Genomic DNA, 27,426 nt, shown 5'->3' with positions numbered 1-27,426 from the left:
GCAAACGATCTGCTGCAGCCGGCTGGTATTCTTTCAGTTAATAGGGCCCGAAGATGCAGGGAACAAATTCCCGGTTATCAAAAAAGTAAACATCGGCTCTTGTTGCGATGACACGTACCACATTATCCGCTTGGTTACGAAAAACTGGACACAATGTAAGCCTTCAAAATACACTCCTGGAAATGGAAAAAAGAACACATTGACACCGGTGTGTCAGACCCACCATACTTGCTCCGGACACTGCGAGAGGGCTGTACAAGCAATGATCACACGCACGGCACAGCGGACACACCAGGAACCGCGGTGTTGGCCGTCGAATGGCGCTAGCTGCGCAGCATTTGTGCACCGCCGCCGTCAGTGTCAGCCAGTTTGCCGTGGCATACGGAGCTCCATCGCAGTCTTTAACACTGGTAGCATGCCGCGACAGCGTGGACGTGAACCGTATGTGCAGTTGACGGACTTTGAGCGAGGGCGTATAGTGGGCATGCGGGAGGCCGGGTGGACGTACCGCCGAATTGCTCAACACGTGGGGCGTGAGGTCTCCACAGTACATCGATGTTGTCGCCAGTGGTCGGCGGAAGGTGCACGTGCCCGTCGACCTGGGACCGGACCGCAGCGACGCACGGATGCACGCCAAGACCGTAGGATCCTACGCAGTGCCGTAGGGGACCGCACCGCCACTTCCCAGCAAATTAGGGACACTGTTGCTCCTGGGGTATCGGCGAGGACCATTCGCAACCGTCTCCATGAAGCTGGGCTACGGTCCCGCACACCGTTAGGCCGTCTTCCGCTCACGCCCCAACATCGTGCAGCCCGCCTCCAGTGGTGTCGCGACAGGCGTGAATGGAGGGACGAATGGAGACGTGTCGTCTTCAGCGATGAGAGTCGCTTCTGCCTTGGTGCCAATGATGGTCGTATGCGTGTTTGGCGCCGTGCAGGTGAGCGCCACAATCAGGACTGCATACGACCAAAGCACACATGGCCAACACCCGGCATCATGGTGTGGGGAGCGATCTCCCACACTGGCCGTACACCACTGGTGATCGTCGAGGGGACACTGAATAGTGCACGGTACATCCAAACCGTCATCGAACCCATCGTTCTACCATTCCTCGACCGGCAAGGGAACTTGCTGTTCCAACAGGACAATGCACGTCCGCATGTATCCCGTGCCACCCAACGTGCTCTAGAAGGTGTAAGTCAACTACCCTGGCCAGCAAGATCTCCGGATCTGTCCCCCATTGAGCATGTTTGGGACTGGATGAAGCGTCGTCTCACGCGGTATGCACGTCCAGCACGAACGCTGGTCCAACTGAGGCGCCAGGTGGAAATGGCATGGCAAGCCGTTCCACAGGATTACATCCAGCATCTCTACGATCGTCTCCATGGGAGAATTGCAGCCTGCATTGCTGCGAAAGGTGGATATACACTGTACTAGTGCCGACATTGTGCATGCTCTGTTGCCTGTGTCTATGTGCCTGTGGTTCTGTCAGTGTGATCATGTGATGTATCTGACCCCAGGAATGTGTCAATAAAGTTTCCCCTTCCTGGGACAATGAATTCACGGTGTTCTTATTTCAATTTCCAGGAGTGTATGTGTGCAGTTTCTATATAACGTTTTATTTTTGACCTAAACTGCTTGGTGTGATACCTTATAAAACGTAGATTAGAGTATGTTAGTCGTAAGCTTTTATCGGTACCCATGGTTCGCTGAAAATGGAATTTCTCTTTGAGCAGCCACTTAACACCCCCCCCCCCCCCCTCCCTGGCCTCATCCCCCACCCCCAACTCCTTCTACGGCCCAGGGTGTAAGTTATCACGCCACCTAACGTCAACACTGGTCCTTGACTGAAATAGTTGACGCCCACTGGAGTTACACCTGTACTGAACACACCCCTATTCAGTCTTGTTATACACTACCACAGCAGCGCTCCAAGCGGACAGTCACCAGGACTTTTGAATACGATATCGGATGAGAACGAATAGTATCGTTTATATTAACGTAATTTCACAAGAGGGAGTGAATAATGCATTGAAAATTGACAATAATTAAAAAAAGAGATTCCTAAGGAACTTGGGAGGTATGAGACCGACAGGATAGATTATTTACGATTCTCTGCTATACGGGTGTTTACGGAAAAATGTCCTTTCCTTTCAAGAACGAAAAAAGGGAATGTAAACAGCAAAATGCCTCACCCTTTAACTGTAAAAGTTGTAAAATTCCCAACAAGGAGAAGCTTTGTTTCCTACACTACCAGGAAAATCAGTGAATGTGAAACGCCGGAAACCTGTGTGGAATACACTACGTGCGTTATTTTACGACCCAAATAAATCACCGCAAATGTACTGGATAGTAAACCACACAAAAGTGATAATAAAACGCCGAAAGCAATAAAACTGCTTTTCCACCACAGACGAAACCAATACTTCGATTGTTGTTAACTCTGCAGCTACACCATGTACATCAATAATCCGCAAGTCACTTGACGACGTGTGGCTGAAGGTACTGTAAGGTGTCAGGCAAATCCAACACCTTCCATGAAAACCCTGACATTATAGCAAATCCGGCAGTATGTCACATAGCTCCGAATAAATCCTGACATTAAACTAACCAAAGTAATTCGATCAACGAGTGAGCAAATGGAATACCACAGACTAACACAAGAACGCCTAAATGCATGTCATACCTTCTCACCGTGAAACAGACGCATTTCCGAGGGGAGAAACGAGAACAGAAGCCGAGAGCACAATCGTGTAAGCTAGAAGGCCCTACGATAAGGGACGGACACCCACGTCGCCAGCCAACCACCAGGACCACCCCCATGCCCATGTTAAAAGATAGAGCACTCCAGAAGAACAGTATAGATCTTACGATAACACTAAAAGGGCCACACCAGCTGCAAGTTTTAGCGTGAGACTATACGTGTGTCTGTTACGTTGCAAACGTTAAAAATATTGCCCCACCACGAAAAGTATAACGTTTCTCATTGGATAGACAGAATTTTTGTAGGCGGAGCTTAAGGTTAACGTTGAGACCCTGATTGGTCAGTTGGAAACATAGCCAGATACCTTTTTCTTAAACCAGCTTCGGTAAATTGTAGTAAGGAGAGGTTAGAGAAGAGTTGCTTCCGACATGGCGAGGTGTGTGGAGCTGCGCCGCCCACTGCCCCCTGACGCTGACTAACCAACGACAAGGTAATGAACGCAGGCGATGCCACGCGCATAAGGCTTCACTCAGAACTGCAGAAGTCTCATCTGCTACATTCCCTTTTTGCTCATGGTATTCACATTTGCTACGTGAAGTTCAAAATCTGAAACACGATGATTTTTCTGTTATATAATTATTGAGAAGCCACATCAGCCACTGTAATTTATGAGTAAGTTAAATAAGTAATTAATGATAATTGAGGGTCACTGTAGACCATTTTGATAGTTTTCTCTTTTATGAAACTTAAACCTAGATTATAGATGTGATATGGCATAGGTCATCCTTCGATCCATTGTAGAACTTGGAAACCCATTCAGGGAATATTCGTTCACATTTTTGTTGAACGTAGTTGGTGTTTATCATCCTGTATTAAAATATTTCCTTTTATCAATAGTGCAATTTATAAACAATGTTTTGTGAGTAGAATAATAATTCCAATGGTAAACTTAACTGCGTTTTCGACATTATTTTACCACCTAACTAAAAATAGGAAAGCCTTGAACCCCTTCCACTAAATTTAGTTAGTATTAAGATTCTTTTACAGGGAGTGCAGTGGAGCTGACGCTGAAATCATTAAGTATTTGATTATATCATCGCTAGTCTCACTGAACTCTTCTGAACTCTACATGTCATGTGTGGTCTGGCGTCTCGTTGCCAGGAACCGGTCGCAGGTTCAAACTAGTCAATTCCCTAAAAAACACGCTCAGAGCGTCGTTGCGCGAAAGTGGTAGGGAGACACGACTTAGAACAAACAGACACCATGCAGAATGTTAGAGTACTTCTGGTACCACCGGCGGAACCCTACTTCCCTGTTTCACAGCAGTGCTGTTACCGACTTTGAATGTGAAATGTGAAGCACTAACAGCTGTTGGAGACGCAATAGTCATCTGCGGAGTTACCATAGAGACGCCTACAAAATCGCTTTTGTAGCGTCTTCTGTTCTCTTAGCGTCTCGAATTTAGTACTTGATTCGAAGGAAACCTCTTTGACAGTTAATTGTAACACATATGCAACTTTTCGTGTGCAAAATGCCTAGCCATGCCTTGAGGAGATGAAAATTTTAACACTTCATTTACACAGGTAGCAGCAGCTGTTCAGCAATTTTTTCGTTTCTCCTTCAAATCACTAATTATGGTTTCTCTTAATTACTCTGATTCTTTCAAGAAATCAATTTTTTTTTTTTTTTTTTTTTTTTTTTTTTTTTTTTTTTGCAAACCTTCACCTCGCTCTCGCCTATTTGATATGCCATTTCTTCATTGCCCACACTTCGTTTTCTTATGAAAATTCGTACAGGAACTCTTTATGTTATTTCTAGTTAATGATGTTTATGTTATACTCTGTCGTTTGAGCAAAAATGCAGAATCGATCAAAATCAGTGAATATTACTCTGAAAATAGCCAAATCCATTGAGTTTGCTAAGGAAATGTCGTTTTCATAAGAATACTGATGGTGTATTTGTGAAGGCGTCTTTGGACCTGCGATCTTCCGTAGATAATTGGATGCTTCATCTATGAAAGTTACTACCAGCAAACGATATGAAATTTATTCCATATACTGGCTTATTAGTGGCCCTCGTCAATGAAAAACTTGTTCCTACTCCTTTTGCCCTTTGCTGTATGTTTCTTTTGTTGTTGAGCCTCTGTTTGTCTTCCCATTTTCACTTCATAAGGAAATACATAATAAGTAACTGGACATGACATTAGTACACTGTTACACCATAACCAGTTTCTCATATGTCATCATTTTATTTTAGGTTAGATAAGCATCAAATGAATTTATAACAAAATGCATCCTCTGTAGCCATTATTAGACTTAAATTATAACAAATAGGCCCATGATATCCAAAATTGTAACAAAGTCCTCCCCTTGTAGCCTCAAAATTTTAACAAATTTGCTCTCCATAATTTAGTAGCCTTGCAATACTTGATATTAATATGGAGTGACCACACTTCACATTTGTGATGACTCAAACTGTGCTGGGAACAATGATGTGTCTGAATGTCTCTGGAAGAATGGCAAACCATTATTCCTAAAGATCCCATATCACTGAACGTAGCGATTTTGGAAACTGTGGTCTGAAGGGAAAACGACGTTATCATTCGTCCCAGAGGTGTTCCATTGGGTTCAGGTCAGGAGTCTGGCCAGGCAAATATATCTCAGGACTGTTATTGTCCGCATACCATTGCCTCACAGATGCTGCTTTATGGCGTTTTCATCATTCCCGACTGTTCCTCACCTGTGCACAGCAGTACAAATAGTGATCATATCCTTCTGCATCCAGCATTTTCTAGAGCTTGATAATGGTCCACATGAAACACACTCCCATTTCGTAACACCACCCACTCTATACTTCACTGCTGGCACTACATGTGGCTGCAGGTAATATTCTCCAGGCATTCACAAAACCAACATCGTTGAGCCAGAATGCCACATGGTATATCATGTTTCCCCTCTCCAAATAACTCATTTTCAGTGATTCAGTATCCACGTGCATCATCCTTAGCACCACCTCAACTGTCACCTGACATTGACTACTAATGCAGTATGTGTGCCATATAAATAGCTGGCCGACAACCGTGCTCCATTCTTTTAACTCCCTACGCAAAGTCATTGTCCTAGCTGGACTGTTGGTGGCACTTTGGTCCTCATGAGTAATTCAATTAACTGATCTCATGTGATTCCTTACAACCACCCGCCGCTATGCTGGATGGTCCCTTTCTGTCAGTGCAAGAGGTCCGTCTGATTCTGGGTTAGCTGCAGTTGTTCCTCCACATTTCCACTTCACGACCAACAGTCGACTTGTGCAATTTTAGAAGGGATAAATCTCTCTGATGGATTTGTTATTCAGATGTCATACAATGATCAGTCACCATTCGAAGTCTCTGTGCTGTTCTGACCAACCTGTTGTGATTTTACTGCTTCCCTGCTGACGACCCAATTCTCAGTTATACTTTTCATACTGGCAGGTCCACCACTAGTGACATTCAGTCTTCTATATTGCGTTACATAGGGACGTCATGACATGTTCAGTCAGATGGTGCCCTTCGCATTATGGCAAAAATTGTAACAAGTTGTCGTCCATAACGATGCACCACAACTGTCACAAATCAACCCCTGCTACAAACTGGCTATCTTATAGCAAAACTGTAATAATGAGCCCTCTGTGTAACAGAAAATATGTATCAGTTGCCAGTGTTGCAGCAAATTGCAAACAAACCGCCCACGTGACTGCTAAATTTTAACAAAGAGCCTATCTTACACAGCAAAACTGCAATAAATGACCATCCATGTTACAGTGAAACTGTAACAAATTGCCCATTTTACAGTGAAAATACAACAAATCGTCATCCATGTTATAATGAAACTGTAGCAAATTCTCTATGAGGCCTTTCATACTGGAGTCCTTGGAGAACTCAGTAAACTTGCCCTGTCTAATTCAGATAAAATCGCTATCTTTTGATGACTACCTACATCACCATCATCCTCAGAGACTAATCTCACTGTTGTGAAACTCGCGAGGGTTCCCCGCTTATGCCCAAGTGACGGCATGTCATTGGCTGAATTGCAGCCCTCGTTACACAAGACTGAAAAAACTGCCCGCCACCTTACAGCAAAACAATAACAGATAACCTATCACATTCCATTGCTGAAGCTGTCAGATAAACAAACAGTGATGCCCATTCCGAGAAGCCCAAAATCTCTTCTTGTGTCTTTAAAGTGAATATTGCGTAAGATGTTTTAAATATGTATCCTCAAAGTAGTGGCCGATACACCACTTGGACTAACTTGTACAAGGTTTTTGAGAAACACATTTTTCTAGAGAGGACGCCAGAAACTTAATGGAATCTATAAACTGAAATTTTATGTACCTAACATAGCCCACTTCCATAGATTTAGTGAATGCTGTAAATCTTTTAAAGTTTGCTGCAATCACAGAAACATGGTCTGAATTTATTTTAATCATTTCTTCCACATATTCACATAGGTTCCTGATTATAAAATGAATTGTAATTCATCAGATTGTGAAACACACCAGGCACAATAAACCAGGACTATAACTGAAACTACATCTGCCATGTAAAACTGCACATTAAATGACAGGATATTTATATTTCACATCTGTTTGCTTCCAGCATTTCCTACAAATGTCGCAAAATTCTGGCGCCCCTTGTTCTTTGGAAGTTATAATAATGTTTTTTTTATACAAAGTAATTTCTATGCTCTCTACTATCTGATACAGCTATCAGTCAAACCGTACCATGCAGTCTGCACATCGGTACAACTGAAATGCAACACATTCTGATGGATTAAACATTTTAACAGTGTGTCTTCAGATGGACTCCTGGAATATAACACTGTTTTCCTTTTTTTTTTTGGATTGAACACGAAGAGAAGAAATGTCTGATTCGTTTAAAAAGGGCGCAATTTCCTCTCATGTAGAAAAAAAATTGAGACTTCACTTTTTACCTTTAGTCACTGTAAGTACTTCACACCTATTAAAACACAAATGTAATCTCAAGATAAAGAAGCATGAGCGAAAATTTGTGAAATATTCTGATTGTAAGGGAAGATGACGAGGAAAAACTGAAATTGTGATCTGGTGGTGTTATTAAAACACCCAAAATCATCAAAGACTATAAAGAAATTTTAAGCTCTCCACTTGATGTAATTCAAAGTGCCAGTTTATTGGCACAAAAACCTCAAAGAACACTTTATGATACTAAGTCCATGTTCATGACCTATAAATAAAACCTCATAACAAATTTGGTGATGATAATTTAAATGCATGTATATCAGATCTCAGTTCCTTTTCAGACATCGATGATTTGCAAATTACTCCGTGCTATTGCTTTCAAGAACATAAGTTTTGGTTATTAATCAGACACGAATCCACAATGAAGATGATGGGTCATCATTAAAGACCGGATTATATACAACATAAGAAAGCTCAAAATATGCATGCAAATATGCATGAAAAGTTCTTAAAATATGCATGAAACATGCAAGACCATATAATAAAAAACGTGGTAGTTACTGCAAGTGATGTATCTCGAAGCAGTACCTGTGAATATCGACTGCTAGGAAGAGCGCCGGCTTCGACAGAAATCATGACATTTAGAATGCTGACCTCAAGATCTGTATGCTTTGTGGTAGAGGTTAAGCAGGACCCTTTATCAGATTAGTTGTTACAAAATTGCTAAAAGAAGCACACCGTTTTTCAAACATTGTTCCTTCATTGCATTGTAACAAGTGAATGCGATGCGAATTAGTCACAGCAAAACAATCAATATGCAAAGGTCCACATTCGAGACCTATCGCACCTAGAAGGGACGCACAAGAGCTCCGTAATGTGTTATTTAAAAAACATAAAATCTGTAACATTTTGAATAACATTAACTTTTAATTAATATCATCGCACTAAAGTATAGTTTACAAATTACTTCATACTTTGCTACTATTGTAAACATAAACGTTGAGGTACTGTTCCAAATGTTCCGTTGTAAGACTGTGTCTTCAATCACTGAAAACATTTTTATAAGCAAAAAAGGATCGTTTTACATCAGCTGGGGTAACCGGGAAGCATATCAATTTGGTGGTATGTCGGCACGTATTTTTCCTGGCAATAGTTCACCCGTCCCATCAATAAACCCATTTGGGACAAGGGTTCAAACCACTGGCAATTGTTCAAAATGTTTTCAAGCTCTTCTTTAAAGTTTCTCTAGGGAATTACTCCAACAGTGAGTATTCCAGCACAGCAATTTTATTCATTAACTGAATAGATTCATTCAGAGCCAAACCTTGAGTTTCAAGCTTTTTAATACCAGCAGCTATATGGGAAAAATGAGTGCTAATCATAGCAATGTTTTTTTTTTTAATACTGGAATCATTAAATGCCTCCTCGCTCTGGTAAACTGCCAAAGGCTCTACACCATCGACGTCGTTCATTACGTCTCCGATGGCCTCGAAACGTTCACTGCGAAACAACACACTTTCGATCCTTGTACCCTAACGAACAACCACTGGTCTGATAGGTGAGAACACATTTGTTAGTTTCCTTTGTAGGTGTTGATACGAACAGGTGCCTTAAGAAACACTTTCTTTGCGTATGAAATCAGTTTATTTACGGTCCAAAACAACTTCAGTAAGACGATCAGTAAACCACGTCACATCAATCAAATTGAGGAAAAATACGGGATGTTCAAAAAGTCTCTCCACAGTGCCGTTTGATTTTTAGCCGCGCGTGCCGTATGCCGCAGTGAATATACCGAAATGAAACGCAATGAAATGTAAGTCATTAATTTATTGAATATTCATATTTACTTACAAATTTTCACATTAAATGTTGAGTTTCCCAACTGTTGTTGAATACACAATTCAGTTCCAAACACAAGCTGTAATATTTCTTCTGTAACAGAAGCGGTGAAAGTGCATATTAATGTTTTCAGTTCATCGATGGATTTTGGACGGTTTTTATAGACAGTTGCTTTCACTGCTCCCCAGAAGAAAGTCAGGTTGTTTTAGGTCAGGCAATCGTGGAAGCCAAAGTCTCTGTGAAATTACGCGATCACCGAAAACATTAGCAAGCAGTGAAATTGAAACGCGAGTTGTATACGCGGTTGCACCATTTTGTTGAAAGTAACCAGTATTTCACTTAACACAAGTTCTCCTCTGAATGAGTACAGAATATCACTGCAGTATTGTTGTGCGTTTGTTTGGTTGAAAAATATGGGACCCACAATCCGACGTCTAGGAATTGCAATCCAAACTCCAATTTTCACAGAATGAAGTGGTTCCTCACGAATGCACAGCGGATTTGCAGTACTCCACATTCGAGAATAAATGAAACCCCGCCTCATCAGTGAAAAACGTTTCACTAAAAATATCGCTTCCATTTTGTTAAACGAAATTTTTGCCATGATCAGTAATTTTCAGTTCTTGCATGTCTCGCACTTTGTATGGGAAAAGTTCTAATTTTTTCCCAATAGCTTTGTGAACGGTTCCGGCACTAACATCGATTTCCTGGGCGTGTTTTCTTACTGACTTGTTCGGACTCATGGACATTTTACTGGAAATATCGAGCAGTTTATCCTCAGACTGAACGCTAGGACGACCACTTCTCGGTGCATCTGTCACTGAACCCGTACTTCTAAATTTGTTAAACATATCTCGCACAGTATCGTGATGTGGGAGTTTTGTCTTCGGGAAAACCGAATTAAATGTTTGACGAACTGAAACTGCGTATTTACCGGCAGCTTTGAACACTTGTTCGACTAAAAACACACTTTCTTCAATGGTTAACATTTTAACAGTGACAAAAACGAAACAAACGAACAAAGGAACTGAACTTAAACGTTCACATCAACACGTAAGACACACACCAACGATATTACGGACGCTGGCTGAGATAAACGAAACAATGGAATGTTGGGAGAGTTGATTTGAAGGAAAGTAACCCAGGCAAGCGAACAATAATACAGCACGCATGGCTAACAATCATACGGCACTGCCTAGAGACTTTTTGAACACCCCGTACTTGGAGGCCTTTTCCTGCGTTGCTGACACGGGAGTAGCATCTGAGAGAAACGCAACACTTTTTCATCTGCAGAAGATTCTGGAAGTATTTTTCTAATACCCTTGTTCACGAATCTGGCGATCGTAGAATGATACGTCTTTTGAAGCTCTTTAGAGGCCACTAAATATGAATAAGGCTCCTGTTTTAACGTACCAACAATTACATTTGCGATGTAACGGGCACAGGTGTCGGTAGTTTCGTCAACTAAAATCCAAATAATGTTTTCCTTAAAGTTGACTGGGTAATTCTTTCAGAATATCTAGGAAAATTGTCGGTATGTAGCTATTCATTGTCGATTCACCTGGTATACGCCCAATTTGTTTTAAGCGCTATTTGCACAGGAAGCCTTTGAGGGTAGGGTTTGTAAGTTTGTGAAGAGGGATATTACTTGCAACTCTCCATGTTAGAGCGATCTGTTTGGTTACATCTGGGCACTAAATTTCTACTACGTGCCGCCGTCAGAAGTTGTCGTAGGCCTTCTTTTGCATTCCTGCTGTATGAAGACTTGTCTTGACATACTGCTATGTTTGAAACTATTTTTTGCCGCAAAAGTTCTTCTGGCAAACTCCACACTATAAAACATTTCCGTCATATGTAATTGTTCTAGTATGGTCAGTTATACGAAACGACATTAAGTTTTTGGGCAGCATGTTGCATAACACGTTACACACTAAACGTAAACACGTTTAACTTTGAATAATCAAATAGAAAGCTAAACTGAAACAATGGACATGCATCCAACAACTCCTGTAATTTAATTGTTGCCGACGCGTGCGGTGTGGCAGGGGAAGGAATTAAGCAGGGACGCATTGACTGTCTGCCTGGTCCTGTTCAGTAATCGGTTTTCGCTTGCCAGTAACCTCTCGGATAGCGATCACACGCACTTGTAGATCGCGGTTACTGTATAAAACATCAAAACGAAAAAATGAAATTGAGCTAGAACCCACCCAGCTGGTTTTTTAAATATTGTAAACATACAGCTAAAATATACCTCATCACTAGTTTTTAGTTAAAATATGCAATAACCGTTGAAAAGGAGCCAAATATGCAAATACAGATCCAACATCGAAATGCATATCTTCCGGTCTGTCATCACACTCTTATTTCCCAAAACTATAAAAGCCGACGCCTACATCTCCATGAAAATGAATCTTCTGCAATCCACACTTAAGTGCCTAAGCAGGGAGTTCATACAGCCACCTTCACTGTTTTTCCCTACTGTTCAACTCTCAGAGCACGGGGAAAACGAGCACGAGAATGTTTCCGCGTGAGCTCTGATTTCTCTCATTGTGTTACAATGATCACTTCTCCCTCTACCGGTGGGTATCAACAAAATATTTTCGCATTCGGAGTGGAAACTTGGGAGAGCATGTAGTTATATAAAATAATTAAAGTCTTTAAAAACTGTAGGCAATGAAACCAGTCTGAAAATGCCAGATACGCTCCGTTGTATTCACTGTGGTCTCCACATTTAAAAAAAAAAAAATATTGGTTACTGCCCAAATACTGTCCTGCCTTCAGTGCCATTTAGTCTCCTAAATGATCCACACGTAGGTTACGCATTTTAACATTTAGACGAAAATATACACACAATACATCGATATTAGTGCAAATGGATTCAGAGAGAGAGCAGGGAGAAAGAAGATCTGAGGGAGAAAAAAAATGAGAGAAATACATGCACAGCGAGGGAGAATGAGGGAGGGAGGGAGCAGACACACACACACACACACACACACACACACACACACACACACACATACACTCACGCTCGCACGCACATAAAGAGAGAGACAGAGAGAGAGAATCAGAGGCAGAAAATATGACAAATTAAGTACGCGCCTGTTCAAATATTTCTTCAGTTGCATGATCTTGGTGACGTCCAGGATATTGGCACCACTACATCAGATACGGCACGTGCACATATGGCACCAGCCGTAAACGCTGTTCTTTTGTTCTTTAGATGTGTGCGTGGGTGCCGCCAGCACGTGAATACTGCGAGCAAGCATCCCCACATAAAAGAGGAACATCGGTCGTCGAAGGTAGAGCAGAGTGGCTCGCAGGCACAGTACAGCAGCGTAACACGGAAATGATAACCGTAAGTAGTTACTCGTCACCGGCTTTAGAATCCTTTAAGCCTGACAAAGCAGATCATTCAATATCTGTAAAATCTGCACTTGACGAATAGGCCATGGAACAAATATGTCTTAGCTTACTTCGAAACTATAAGGCTAAAGCATCAGTTAGATTACATCAAGTGGATAGAAATACACATAAGTGAAAAAGGAAGGAGGCAAGATGATATTATGACCTGGAAAACACCGTCTAAAACACAATATTATGTTCTTGAATTAAACTGGAAGAGTTCATATCCACGGATGTTGTCGGTATGACTACCTATTTTCGTGTAAACTGTTGCGTGTGCGTATATGACAGTAATTAATAGCGAGCCAAAAATGATGTATAATTGGAAAGGTGAGTGGTTGGATTCAGAAATAAATAAACAGGAGGTCAGTGATGGCACGGTAATCATTTTGATAGCTAAACGGCCTATTCAAAACTTAGTTTCCAATTTTGTCAGGAAACGTAGAGAAAATACAGCTGTGGAGAAAGCTGTACATTTTAAAGAGTACACAAGTCTGGAGAAGACTTTTATTTATTACAGAATGGTACTGACGGATTAAATGATTGATACTGATATGATGGTGATAATGGCGAAGCCTTAATAAACGTGTGATCTTATCACTATATTTGCAGGAGAATCGTTCATAACTGGAACCAGAGCAGTTGTCGATCACATTCGTTTCATGTGTTGCAATTGCATCTGTGAAATACATAACAAAAGATCTAGTAATTATGATGAAATATGTCTTTGACGTAGTTTCAGAAAGCCCATACGAGCCAGCTGTATATTTGTCAAATCAAATGATTCATTACCAACTGTCCCGTACGCGCAGACACAATCAAACAGGAACTTCACCCTGTCATTACGTGATTTGAACACATATGGGTATGACTTATTATGATACGATGAAACATAAAGAGGTCAGCTGTGCAGCGCAATGAAACGTGGCATTTAATCTGACAGAATATGGGCGTGTCTGTCAACTGGTGTGGCAATGTATTACATGAGATAGATCTCATGGTTGTGATATGTGAGACTTCCTGCATTGCAATTTCCGTCAAAATACTTTACATTTCTAGTCGCCATACACAACATCCATTTGAGAAGATACTTGTGGCTCATTTTCTGTCACATTTTTAGATTTGAACTGTAGTACTTGTGGTTGAGCTTCTGTACTGTGTAGGCGTAGACGTATGGTTAAGTAACACTGATGACTGTGAATGCTGCCCGTTTCATTATGTATTTTAGTAATTTCGTAGGTTAATATAAACGAATTACGGGGTTAACATAATGATCTCAGAATCTATTTATCAGGAAAATGTGTCACAGTTTCCCCATCCAATAAATTGGTACGAGAATTACCACGAATGTAAGTTTTTTGTGCACCATTATAGGAACAATGATCCCCGTAGCTACGTAAAAATGGACAGTCGTTTGTCAGAAACGAATTTCAGTTGTGTATAATGTTCGACCGTTAAAGAGTAGTCGAAGGAAAATATGAAAAACTAATGAGTTCATTCACAAAATTCAGTTTTATGATATTTGTAAAAACATCAACACACACTGTTTAAAATGACAGAATAAGTCAACAGTGCCTGTGGCACACAGTAAGTTTTGCGAAACTACTTCAGTTACGGAAGGAAAACTTCGTTTGGATTGACTAAGGCTATCTTAGAAATCAAGATCGTGTTTGAAATCGAGAATGGGTACGATGTGAACAGCATAAACTGATCCCAAACAGAATGTGTTATTCTGGTGAACTCCCTCTGCCAAACTATAAAGATAGACTCAGCTACCACTAAAGACATATGCAGTACGTCCGGCTAATATACACAGGATGTAGCGTAAGAAATGCTTGTTTATGCTCGCACGTATCAGTCGTTGGGGAAACTCAAATTTTGTTTACAGATACATGTGTGTGCAGTTCTGTAGGACGTTTATTGAAAGAATACAGTCAAATTAGTTTGTGCTATTGTGAAATGCTCACTGAGATAAGTTCACACAGGATGAACAATTAGAAGTTTCAAAAAGCCACTACATTTCTATTGAAAATAAATCGTTTCGAGTTGTTCGTGCTTTTGTTACTTTACTTTCGTACTATGTAGGTAGATACAATACGAAGTAAGCGAAGTACTTTAGTTGCTTACTTTCGACAGTGGGAAGAGAGAAAGGTCTGATTACTTCATAGGACTATACGATCAGTAAATCGACACAGGGGTACTTTTTATCGAGGAGCATTGAAAATAAAAGCATGTGCTGTGATAGAGCAATGTGTATAGACTTATAGAAGCAATCAATGAAATACTAGAAATCGATGAGAAGCACTGATTTTCAGAGGAATATGGATTACTGTTTCAACGAGGTTGAAATATTTTCCCATCGAGAATACTACTGAAGATAGTTCTCACATAATCGGCCCTGGATATTTCCTTTACGAAGTAATTAGATGATAGTGGGGAATCAGATACTATTAAATAATTACCCATCGAATATGTTGCACTACAAAACTGGGAAGAGCAGATTCATTTTCTTCTTCAAAGAGAGCCCGTTTCGGTGCTGCAGTATCTTCTGTTGGTGGATGTTCGTTAATTAAAATTCGAAAGTGATGTAACAGTGAAGAATGGTGTTGTACTTGGCTATAGTCTTCGTTTGCCAGACGAGCAATTTCCCTAGTTGTAGCTATGAGAATATCTCTGCTTGACGTAAGAAACTGATATGGGTCTTCATTCATGAACTATCATCACATTATGATACATTTGTTTATGTCATCAGCGCGTTGGATAGATTACTGAAAATCTCTGGAATGAGGGGAAGCAATGGATAAGGCACAGCACTTTCATTTTGGAAAAGGAGGGGCTCAAATTTCATTCGACCTTCGAGATTTACTTTTTCCATTATCTCTCCAAATCAATTGAGGGGAATCTCTTGAAGGTTGCTTACAATGGACACGGCCTATTTCTCACCCATTCCTGTCCAATCTGAGTTTCATGTTCCATCTCCAAGTACCATGTCGGTGAGGGGAACCTTGGAACACACTCTGAATCTTGCGCTCTGCCTTTAAACACGTGGTCGTGGATAGAGAGCTAAAGTCCAATCTTAATTCCTTTCTCCTCTTTGTGAGTCGAGGGGCTATTCTTGCTTCAGTCAGTCCACGAGCTATTCAGTTCTCTGCTATGTCGAAGGATGCTCCTAGTACCAATCTATGAGAGTAACCGATATTGGAACCTGGATCTGTATGTGGTGCCGCTGGGATTGGGGATTTGCTACTAAACGTGGCGCAACACTGTCATATATCTAGATGACTAAATTATATTCTATTTTACAGAGCTCAGTGTTACCCATGGTGATGGTAATATACCGACGTTAGCCACAAACTACTTATCTATGTCAGTGGTTTTTGGAGTTGTAACAGTTTTTTTAAACTGGTTAATCGAGGCGAATATCACGCATGCTACAGGTTCATATGTTTTCAGGCTTTTGCATCATTTCAGTGCAAGTTAAATCCTCAAAGACCAGCATCATTGCCGGCCGGGGTGGCCGAGCGGTTCTAGGCGCTACAGTCTGGAACTACGCGACCGCTACGGTCGCAGGTTCGAATCCTGCCTCGGGCATGGATGTGTGTGATGTCCTTAGGTTATTTAGGTTTAAGTAGTTCTAAGTTCTAGGGGACTGATGATCTCTGAAGTTAAGTCCCATAGTGCTTAGTGCCATTTTAACTATTTGAATCAGCATCATTTGTGCAGAAGTTGTAAACTCTGAATGAAAAGACAAGTCGCAGGTGAAATTAGCATTGCAGTGTGCTTCATGAGCTCTGGAGACACAAAAGGCACCGAAATCAACAGCTCTGGCCCATCATCGACATCGTAGTATGGGAGCAAATGAATGTTCTTGATGACAGCTTGTAATAGGTAGTAACTTCAGCCTTTGGGCATTTCTTTGCTCACAAAACCTTCTGCATTTACGTCTATAATCCGGAAGCCTCTTTGCGGAGTGTGGCGGAGTGTACTTTTTGTAGCACTGGTACTTTCTGTAGCACTGTCACTTGCCACTTTTCTGTTCCAGCAGCGAATATTTCATAGTAAGAACGATGCCGATAAGACACCGTACGAGATGGGATCTCTCTCTAACTTTTTTGTCATGGTCTTGTCGCAAGATATACGTAGGAGGAAGGAATTTATTTTTAGACTTCCAGGAACGCACACTGTTGGAATTTAAACAATAAAGCATAGTGTGGACACAGAACGCCTTCGTTACAGCTTCTGCCCCCGCAGTTCGCTGATATCTCTGTGACACTTTCGCGCTTGCTAAATGAACCCGTAACGAAGCGTGCTGATTTTCTTTGGATTTTCTCTAATTCTCTGAGAGTCCTCTGTGGTATGGATCCCATAATGACGAGCAATATTCAAGTATAGGTCAAACCAGAGTTCTGTAAGCCACTTACGTTGTTGATGGACTACATTTCCTGAGGAGCCTTCTAATGAATCTCGGCCTTGCATCTGCCTTGCCTGCGATTAATTTTATGTCATCATTCCACTTCAGATCTACGTCTAGATGTTTTATGAAAGCAAGTGCTTCCAGTGATTGTTCTACAATCGTGAAATCATATAACAACGATCTTCCTGTCTATGAATTTGCAATAAGTTGCAGTTGTTTATGGTGAGAGTCAATTGCCACTAAAGCGTCAATCCTCTGAAAGTCTCCTTACATTTTATAGCGTCACGAGTTCTCTGTGTATAACACAATCATCTGCGAAGAGCCTCGTGGTGCTTCCGGTGTTACCTAGTACTCCGATTGCAACATTCCTTCTCTTTTTCGTCTACAAAAATGGTTCAAATGGCTCTGAGCACTATGGTACTCAACTTCTCAGGTCATTAGTCCCCTAGAACTTAGAACTAGTTAAACCTAACTAACCTAAGGACATCACACACATCCATGCCCGAGGCAGGATTCAAACCTGCGACCATAGCGGTCTCGCAGTTCCAGACTGCAGCGTCTAGAACCGCACGACCACTTCAGCCGGCTTTCGTCTACAACATGTGCGTATCTTCAGTACATAATCCCCCATTAATACCTCAAGATCCACCATCGTTAGGGTGTTCTGTTGTGCCATGATGGGAAAAACGCTTCGCTTTTGGCGTTCGTGAATCAGGGAGGGCAATAGCAACGCGAAACGCTAAATGTGTACATAGTACTGGCGTCTGCAAATTGGTTTCCTAGTACCTCCATGGAGATATTTTCGGAATGCTGGGTTACTCTTGTGTTACACCATCTTACAGCGCCTTCAGTAACTGAGTGAGAATGTAACACCCCACCCGTCACTTACCTGGTTTTGGTGTGTGTTCACCCCCGCTAAATGACTAACAGATCAACAGAGAGTGCAAAACTGCCGCAATATCGGATAACGCAAAGAAAGTAATAAGGCCCTGTCACTCCTGATTGAACTGCGGTGGCAGTGTTGACATTAATTGATTCAGAATTGATCACTTTTAATTAAAAAGGGGTGTACATTGATGTTATATGCAGCTATTGAACACAGATGCAAATGTTGAACATAAAATTAATTAAGAAAGTGACTTGGGATTTCAAGTACTTGATTGAAAACAGATGCAGTCGATTATCACAAATTTATTCTTAACTCACGACCTTCAATCATCACATTGCATGACTCTCCTACCAGACAGTGGTAATAAATTGCGTCTGAGTGGAGTAAAGCTCGATAACTCAAAAGGAATTCCTATCAACTGACCCAGGCGCAATGCGAATTGCGAGAAGAATTCTACAGTACACGGCCCACGAAACCCTTGTGGAAACTTTGCCGACGTGATCCAACAAATTAATCAGTGGCCGGAGTGGGCACAGTATCACCGAATACAGCGTGGCGGAGCAGCGTCATTGTGTGGACGTCGTCCGACCTCATGGTGCTGCAAGGGTGCGCTTGTCTATTCACTCCTAGCTATCTTGCTCAGTACGTAGCTGAACCAAAACTTTTCTATCTCCAGGCTCAATCATTCCATTTGCTAAGTCCTAAACTGCAGAGATGCTCACTCTTTCTCAGGCAAGCTGAGTAAAGAACGCTACGTCTGCACTCTAGGCAAGCTGAGAACGGAAGACCTCTACTGAGACTTCTGCCAGTCCGCTCTTCACCTCGGTTTTCCCTTCAGCAAAATCACTTACGCCAATTGCAGAGCAAGTGGCGTTAATTTTGCGTCACTTCCCAGCGCCGACCAATGCCTGCTCTGGGAAGTGAACAAATTCCCACAAAATTTCCCTTCCTCTCAACTTCTTCTATTTTGCTTCCCCCAGGCCACCCATCAAGGTTAGCGTCTGCACAAACATCAAGTTTTCCGGAGTTTTGACTCCCAGGAGAGTACTTCAAATTCCTTGGTCATACGTTGCCATTGAAGGCCGGCGTAGTTCATGCTGTCGCTCTTCACCTGATTTACTTCAGGCTCTGCAGACCGTGAATTCAGCGTGAGGTTGCTATAGTCACAAACACGCATATTTTAACCTCTGTTGACCGCTCCACCGTAGCTTGCGCGGCTTTGTCGCATGTTTCACAGAAAACGATGATGGACATTTATCAACAGGCATACAAGTTCTCCGTCTGTTTCCTGGTACACCAGCATGGAGTCCGGGTCAACAACCCACTCACTGTCACTCATCTTAAGGCGGCTGGTGGCTGCGCACCGTTACCGCTTTCTATAGAGTTTGAGCCGCCCTAAGCTGCCTATTGTCGCTTCCCTTTGCCGCTCCTCCGCCGGCCATGGTGGTCAACTCGAATACTTCTCTGGGGTAAACTAGCCTCCAGTAAATCGACGTGTTTCCACAAAGTTTTCATGTCATGTGAATTACTTTAAACAATCACCCGATATTAATTACTCCAATACATCCATACTATACCCTCTACAAGATTCATTGTGCCTTGTCAGTCATTTTTGTTCAGCCCTACTGTTCGCTCAACGTGAGTTAGGTGATCTTTAATGACTTCGTGTAAGAAAGTCCAATTTTTTAATCGTTGCGTTCCTTTGAATTATATGTTTGGTACCCTGCTCGACCATGAAACCTACTTGGTGGTTTGTCGTTCGCCATCTTGGTGCAGTACATTAAATCAGCGCTGAGGCGCCCTTTGGTAGCCGAAGGATTCCATCAAGGTACAAAATCACACAGATTGTCTGACTCTAGAATGGAGACACTAAATGCTAGTGTGAGAAGTATGGCATTGCTTACAGTGCATATTTTGTACCTGTTTCGCCTTCTTCGTTGTCAGCGTCCGATCTTTATGGCCAGCTTGTGACAGCCACAGGAGGCCCTGGGTTCGGTTCCATGTACTATCAGCGATTTTTCGTCTGTGAGAAGACTAGAACAGGCCATGTGCAATCCCTAAAGCCAGCTGAGGAGCTATTTGACTCAGGACCCGGTAGCTCAAAGTTTTGGGAATCTGACATCGGCCAGGGCAGCGGTGTCCTGATTCATGCCCCACCATACCACATAGAAATGACGTCATATGCCAGAGAATGGCACGTCGGCCTATTCTTATTGCTTGGTGCCCTACGCCAAATAGCATAGTTACTTTTCTTGTATAATATCAATGCAAATTAAAAGCAGTTCCACTAGCTTGTGCGCCGCACATGGCGCTGCTTTTTTCGATACATGCTTAGTGAGCAACCAAAGTCTTACTAGGTCGGTGGATTTTGAATGTCGAAGAGCAGGATATTTCATTTTTCATAGCATTAACTCTGTCAGGATTAGTGAGACTGTTTTGTTGGTGAGTTCATTCTGGAATCTCGTACGACATTCTGAGAGCAAGAGGAATGCCCTCTGAAACGCCCAAGTTATATTATTTTAGATATCAATAGGGGCAGAAAATATGGTAGCGCAAATCTTAATTGTAACGTCTTTGATAATGTCATACTCTCCAAAGCCCACCAATAAATCCTTATATTATAACGGCAGTACTTGTAGTTGCTGTCCCACATTAGGTTACGGTTACCAGTAGTCCGACTAAAATTAACATCACGACACATAAAAACTCATAACAGCTCACGGCGTCAGGTTCCGGTGTTGTCTCACCGATGGCGTTGTCCTGTCAGAGCATTTAGTGTTGTGTGATTTATACGTACTTCTTTTTCGCCTTTGTCACTTATAATCATTGATCGTTACCCACAGTTGCGAAATAAATCGTTTGTTTATTATGGAACTTTCGTCTGTCTACTAAGGTGTTGCTGGTGCCAGGCTTAAATCTATTCATGTCTACTTGGTACGGCACAGTCATTCTTGTAATAATTAGTGATGCGCTTGACGCTCGTTCACAGGAAACAGTATGTCCGATGAAGCGACAAATGAGTGGCTGTTGTGAACTCAGCTCTTGCTCATTGAATGGAACTGTAAATTCTGTTATGAAGGAAAAAGAGTAGTGAAGTACTAATCATTTGTATTCATCTTTCATTTGTCGGAGTTAAACATTTTATATTTATTTCCTCTGCTCGACAAAATTCTCGATATCCAGCAACCTGTCACTGGGTTCCTTGTCAGTTGCGAAGATTGCGCACTATAGCTGTCAGAAGTTCGTCGTATTTGGCGGCATCTACAGTGTGTACCAACGTTCGGTCCTCAAAGATTAGCACCTATAGTGCCGATGCGGCGGACTCTGTGTGAACGTTAGCATATTTTGAACTGAAGGCGGAATTAACTTCTGATACACGATCCACGAGCGCTGAAAGGAGTAAAGCTGTAAAGGCTCTAGCCTGCCATTGACGTCGTAATTTAATGATAGGTGAGTATCTTTGATGGCGGCCTATAATAGGTACTAACTGTAGTGTTTCTTGCAGTCACCAAATCTTGGCCAAAATATCTCCTCTCTGGTGGCGACGTGTTTTGCCTGTGTTGATTGCATAGTCTACCATAAACACTTCACAACCTCCGTTAACGTGGTCTGTTGTGTCGTGCTGGGGTGTTCATACCTCTTCGGTGTTCATGACACAGTGGCGGGAAGTAGCGACGTGAAGCATTAAAAGTACACCTGGGACTCTGGTCTGCATATTTTATTTCCTAGCCCCACCACGGTGGAGATAATTCCCGATAGCTTGGTTACTCTTATACTGTATAATATTACGCTGCTTTTAATAGATGAGCCAATCATCACACGTCTCCTGTCCAGTTTTGTACACCTCGTTCACAGGAAACTAGGTCTTTGAATTACTTATTAGAGACACAGCTTCTCAAAGACACGTGTAAAGTGGATTTTTCATGCGTCATTTTGTTGTAGCACAGTAATTCAATGATAACACGAGTTGTCGTGAATGAAGTATTGTATGAATCGTGTAGGTTCTCTGACTCCAGAAAACATTAAATTTTAATGTGAGAATAGTAGCTTTGCTTACATCAAACCTTTTCTTCCTAATTCGTCCTCTTTATTGTGACGTCAGTGTGGGTAATTGACCGGCCAGCTTTGACCTATATGACACTCATTGCGAGGGCCTCAGCATGCGCTCCCCTTAGGCCAACTGAGGAGGTCCTTCAGTGAAGAGTAGCGGCTGCAATCCATGCCGCCATAGGATGACGCAGCAGCCTGACTCTTCGCGTAGTCTCCAATGCCAGATCGTACAGTTACCTTCTTGTATAATGTCGGCGCAAATTGAACGCGACCCTCGTAACCAATCCACTTTGCCTGCTTTGGTGCCGTAGAATGAGCTATTTCATTGAATACGTGTTAAACCGGCTACCAGTAACTTTCTTTATCGCTGGTCTTTGCATGTTAAACATGTGGACATAGCTCTTTCACATTACCGCCTTCATCAAAAATGGTAGGGCAACGTTTTTGTTGGCTTCTTTCTGGAATCTCATGCGTCATTACGAACGCTAGTGAAGTGTAAGCTGAGAGGTTCAGGATAGCTTATCTCGTATGTCTCCCGAAGCAGGAAATATGGTAGCGTTAAGCAAAACTGTAGTGGCCACGAAACTGTCATCTTCTTCGAAAATCACCGGCAAACTCTTATACAATAACGGCAGGATGCTGTTGCCGACCCACACAAGGAACGATCGCCAATACTCCGAAGAGCGTTCCTTAAATAGCACGGCATATAGAAACTCACGAGACGTCAGTGAGTCAGCTTCTGGTAATGTTTCATCTCACGGCCTCGGCTTCTCATAGCGCATAATGATGCATCGCTTTGTCTCTTGTGTTCATTGATCGTTAATGGTGGAAATATGTTGGGTAGTTGCTTGAAGTAATACTTGTTTATAACGGAGCTTGCCTCTGCTTGCTAAGGTCCTTTGTCCTGAACGAGTTTAAATTGTCTCTTTCTGTAAAAGGACTGAGTCCTATGAGAATTTCTTCAACTAAAGACTTCATAGTCACATCTTTCTCTATGTTCAGCTATAGTACCTTTCTTCTTCGTACGATATAGAAAACTGAAACCCATCGGCCCAGAAGAAACAACTCCATTTTGTATGACACTTTACACGGGTAAAGGCTTAAATCTATTCATATCTATTTATCTGATACAGTGCAATGGCTCCTGTACTGACAAGTGATGTGCTTCGCAACAGGAAGCAGCATGTCAAAGGCAAGTCGTAATTCTGTACTTGTTGATGAATTGGATCCTTGATAATTGAACTGAACTTTTCGAATCAGTTGTACTGAATTTAAATTTGTCGCTGATGAACATTCTATGTTTATCCTCTCTTCTCGACAGCAATATTTCTCTCTAGCAACTTGTCGCTGGGTTCCTTGTCAGTTGCGAAGATTTGCTTCCTCTTTGTAATAAAGTCTTAAATATCGTAATGCAGCCTGGGTATTACGTGTGAGATACGGATGCCAAAATTCGGGCTGACACTAAACAGACGTTCCCAACTCTGTGATTTTGTTGTAAGTTCGTATTGATGTAAAGTGGAAGCATTGAAATAACTTATCTGTTACGACTAAATATTTACAATTACATGTAGCCTCCATTTGCACACGTACCAGATACGTTAGTGGATTGCAGAAGTGATATAGACCGTTAAGATGACACTGCAGAAATTTTTTTCAGTTTTTCCATTGATTTTGATGGAGTTTGCCACCATTTCCTATGCGGTACCAATCTCTTCTCTTCAACTCGCAGTAGAATTTAACACCCATTGTCCTCGATTACCTGTTGCGCATATTCTGATGATTCCCCCTAAATTTCGGCCCTCTACGCCTCCCTCTGGTGCTTAGCAAGTTAGTTCTACCTTAACATATGTATGTCTTCCTGTCCCGTCCGTTGCGCGGGGTTTTCCAAAGTAATATTCCTCTCCTCGCCAACTCTGTAGATAACCTCCACGTTTCTTCTATTACCAATTCCCTTAAGTTTCATCCTGCATCTACAACATTGCATTTTAAACGCTTCGATTATCTTCTTTTCGGATTCTCGCAAAGTGTATGATTACTTGCATTCAGTGCTGTCCTCTCGCTGTAAATTCTCGAAAATTAATTAAGGATATCTGCTTCTGTATCGGCTTCATCAGGATGTAAATGATACACTACAGATGTCAGGTGTACGAACAGAATTAATTATACGGTACGGAAGGGCAGCTTTCACGTAAGAGGTTTAGACTGCCATGCTATATTTGCTCGTTTAAGACTATGAACAGAAGCCTCTGAAAGCGTTATCTTGTAGTGCGGCTAGAATTGTTTTAACACGTGAAGTGTATAATTGAATCATCAAGCAGTATCACAACCATAGCATGGCCACAGTTACAGACACACCCACGGAGCACAAGCCGCACACCTGAAAAGATGGCTAGAAAGGATTTACCTTCCCTGTCTACGTAATGGTCTCAGCATTCTTCGGCAAGAAACTGCCAGTTTTGGAGAAAAGAAAAGCTCTAGGTGGAAACCAAAGACTGCTGTTACCGTAACCTTTCGACGTAAAGTGTGTCCCTTTTCCTCATTAAGTATAAAGGATGAATTTCTTCGCCGCAGCCATTTACATGAAGAACACGTCTATATCGCTCCAGTGAATAAAAAAGCTGTTCACTTTGCTGTGACTACCGATGTTTTAAATGTAAAAACTTCATTATTCAACAACAGAAGATGATAAATATTGAGGGTTTTTAAAGACAGAGACAGGAAATCAACACAGAGGGAGTCAACACATCACTCCAGAAGAAGATAAACAATGAAGATTCTGAACGATACAGGCAGTGGAAACAGCGCGAAGGGTGCTCGCTGCTGAGGACTCCGAGACATCGACGGACGGTGGACGATTCGTCGCGATCACCTTAGTATTAAGTATGTAAGTAATGAGACGACCTTTTTATGCTCTTTAACGCAGTGTCTGCTGCTATAAATATTTTTAATTAGCTTTAATTCTACGTAGAACTGAAATCGAGTCCAGGAAGCACACCTTTAAAGGTCAGTGGGTTAGCAATTGTACGCTCTCCTGCGAGAGATGAAAACTTTGGACGGAAGAGTTGGTAACTGAGGAGTTTAGTGTACGAATAGCTATATTAATAATGCAATGTCCCAGAGGAGCAGACGCCTGGGTTCGTGTCTCGTTCCGGCACACTCGCTCTAACACACACACACACACACACACACACACACACACACACACACAAGAAAAAGAAACATGACGATATACCACAAAAGAATTCTCGGAATGGATCTGAAATCGGTAGACACGGTAAACATGTACAGACAAACAACTGATAAACGTTTCAAAAATTTGAAGGATTATTTCAAGAGAAAGCTCCACTTGTGGCCCTTATGTAAGCAGTTTTCGGCTTGGCATTGATCGACAGAGTTGTTGGATGTCGTCCTGAGAATTATCGTGCCAAATTTTGTCCGGTTTAGACTGTCGAACACTCGAACTGGTTTGACGGCCCAGTTCTCAGTGCTCCAAATGCTCTCAACTGGGGAGAGATGCGGCGAACTTTCTGGCCGAGGCAGGGATTCGCAAGCACGAAGACCAGCAGTAGAAACTCTCTCCGTGTCCGGGCCGGCACTGTCTTACTTAACTGTAGACCGAGGATGGTTTGCTATGAAGGGCAACGAAACGGGACACGGCATATGGTCGACGCTCCGGGTACTGTGGTTGATAACTAAAGGGTTCGCGCCATGTAATGAAATGCCACTCCAAACCATCACTCCTGGTTATCCGGCCCTATGGCGGGCGACAATCAGGTTGGTATCTCACCTCTCCCTGAGCGTCTCCAGGCACTTCGCTAGTCATCAGGCTTCAGTTCGAAGAGAGACTCATTACTGAAGACAATGCTACCTAAGCTAGTGAGATCCCAGAACCGATGATCAGCGAAAACTTGTTTGGAGCCACCCTGAACGGCTGTGGGATACCAGCCTAACTCGCCCGCTACACAACCCGACAACCAGGAAAGATGGAGTCCCATTTCGTTTCGTAGCAGGTCTCATTTGGTTGCCATCCGCGGCTCCCTGACAGCACAGCGATACGTCGACAGTATTCTACGGCCTGTTTTCTTGTCCTTCATGGTAAGTCGTCCTGGGCTTACGTTTCAGCACGATAGAGCCCGCCCACACACAGCGAGAGTTTGTACTGCTTATCTCCGTGCTTGACAAACCCCTATCTCGAACAATGTCACCGTATCTTTCCCAAATTGAGAGTGTTTGGAGGATTATGGGAAGGGCCGTACAGCCAACTATATCAAGCAAAGCTGAGCCAAATAGCTTCTTGGGTAAGGGCCAGAGGTGGACCAACGTGCAACTGACTTAATTAACTTGCTCTCTATCTTGACTAGATCATCCAATTCTTCTGAAAGTTGCTCATTTGCGTGTCTGTATGTGTACATCATATCTACCGATATCCGTCACATTTGAATAATTCCCTTGTGGTGAGCCGTCTTTTTTTGTCTTAATGTGTAATTTTTATTCCTCGCAACTAGATGGTAGTGATATTTATAGTACTGCTATCCTTGAGTGTGGTATAAGGAAGCAAAACTAAAACGTTGTCAGTTAATAGTTTCAATCATTTTTCTCTTCACAGATTGTGTTTCATAGTACTAATGGTCTCTACACTCGGGACTCCGCTCTACGATCTACTGGCGAACAAACTGCTCGTGTGGTGGTTCTCAGTGCCACTGAGAGTGTTTGGTTACATGAATGGGTAATTATAACAACTATTTCTAAAAGATATAAGTAAATAGGAAAATTTTGAACGGTAATTACTTCAGCAGTACATAATGTTGCGTCATTTATTGTCACCCAGACTAAACGAATGATTGGCAGAGAGTCTGTTACTATACTAATGGCCATTAAAGCTGCTACACGACGAAGATGACGTGCTACACACGCGAATTTAACCGACAGGAAGAAGATGCTGTGATATGCAAATGATTAGATTTTCAGAGCATTCACACAAGGTTGGCGCCGGTGGCGACACCCACAATGTGCTGACATGAGGAAAGTTTGCAACCGATTTCTCATACACAAACAGGAGTTGACCGGCGTTTCCTGGTGAAACGTGGAAGTGATGCCTCGTGTAAGGAGGAGAAATGCGTACCATCACGTTTCCGACTTTGATAAAGGTC

The 27,426-nt window shown here is 42.2% G+C and overlaps 1 long non-coding RNA gene across 2 annotated transcripts in view; it reads left to right on the top strand.

Moving 5' to 3' along the window:
* The first annotated feature begins 3,144 nt into the window (after positions 1 to 3,144).
* LOC126094797 (uncharacterized) overlaps positions 3,145 to 27,426 on the top strand; it is a 36,545-nt gene continuing 12,263 nt past the window's right edge. Inside the window, exons 1-3 of one of the 2 annotated variants that reach the window (XR_007521880.1) lie at positions 3,145 to 3,195; positions 12,742 to 12,876; positions 26,883 to 27,002. This is a non-coding gene — a long non-coding RNA (uncharacterized LOC126094797). Of the gene's footprint in view, positions 3,196 to 12,741; positions 12,877 to 20,205; positions 25,161 to 26,882; positions 27,003 to 27,426 lie in introns of those variants that run through there. The other variant, XR_007521879.1, reaches the window with a different exon arrangement.

Source organism: Schistocerca cancellata, chromosome 8 (genome assembly GCF_023864275.1).
Source record: "Schistocerca cancellata isolate TAMUIC-IGC-003103 chromosome 8, iqSchCanc2.1, whole genome shotgun sequence".
NCBI lineage: Eukaryota > Metazoa > Arthropoda > Insecta > Orthoptera > Acrididae > Schistocerca > Schistocerca cancellata.
The sequence above is the reverse complement of the archived record's forward strand: the minus strand, read 5'-3'. Positions and strand labels throughout refer to the sequence as shown.